The sequence below is a fragment of the Crocuta crocuta genome, unplaced genomic scaffold (assembly GCF_008692635.1).
Source record: "Crocuta crocuta isolate KB4526 unplaced genomic scaffold, BGI_CrCroc_1.0 scaffold49, whole genome shotgun sequence".
In the NCBI taxonomy this organism is placed as follows: domain Eukaryota; kingdom Metazoa; phylum Chordata; class Mammalia; order Carnivora; family Hyaenidae; genus Crocuta; species Crocuta crocuta.
The window spans coordinates 19179-19465 of NW_027536462.1; the positions used below are offsets into that span (position 1 = coordinate 19179).

Below are 287 nucleotides of genomic sequence, written 5' to 3' on the forward strand. Positions count from 1 at the left end.
TAAGCGTTTTGTTATAGAACTTGGTTTCAAGTTGCCGTTTGCTGTTTTAATTGTTATATTCACAGACAGGAAGCAGTCCATTAGATAGATTTTGAACAGTTTCCAAAAATAAAGTACTATACTATCGTCCATGTGGGGAAGGACGTTATGAAATCTGGCAGAGCTGTCCACCAATTCCATACTTGAACATCATCTGTGTAATTCTTAGGATTAAAGATAATACATTAAACTTTATGACAAAAAAAACCCCCAAAAACAAATGGAGGAATTCAGAAGAAAGCTTGAGG

At 34.8% G+C, this 287-nt stretch overlaps 1 protein-coding gene across 1 annotated transcript in view; it reads right to left on the reverse strand.

The window, feature by feature from the left end:
- The window catches only part of USP9X (ubiquitin specific peptidase 9 X-linked), a 97275-nt gene that overhangs the window by 10935 nt on the left and 86053 nt on the right, over positions 1–287 (reverse strand). The window lies entirely within an intron of this gene.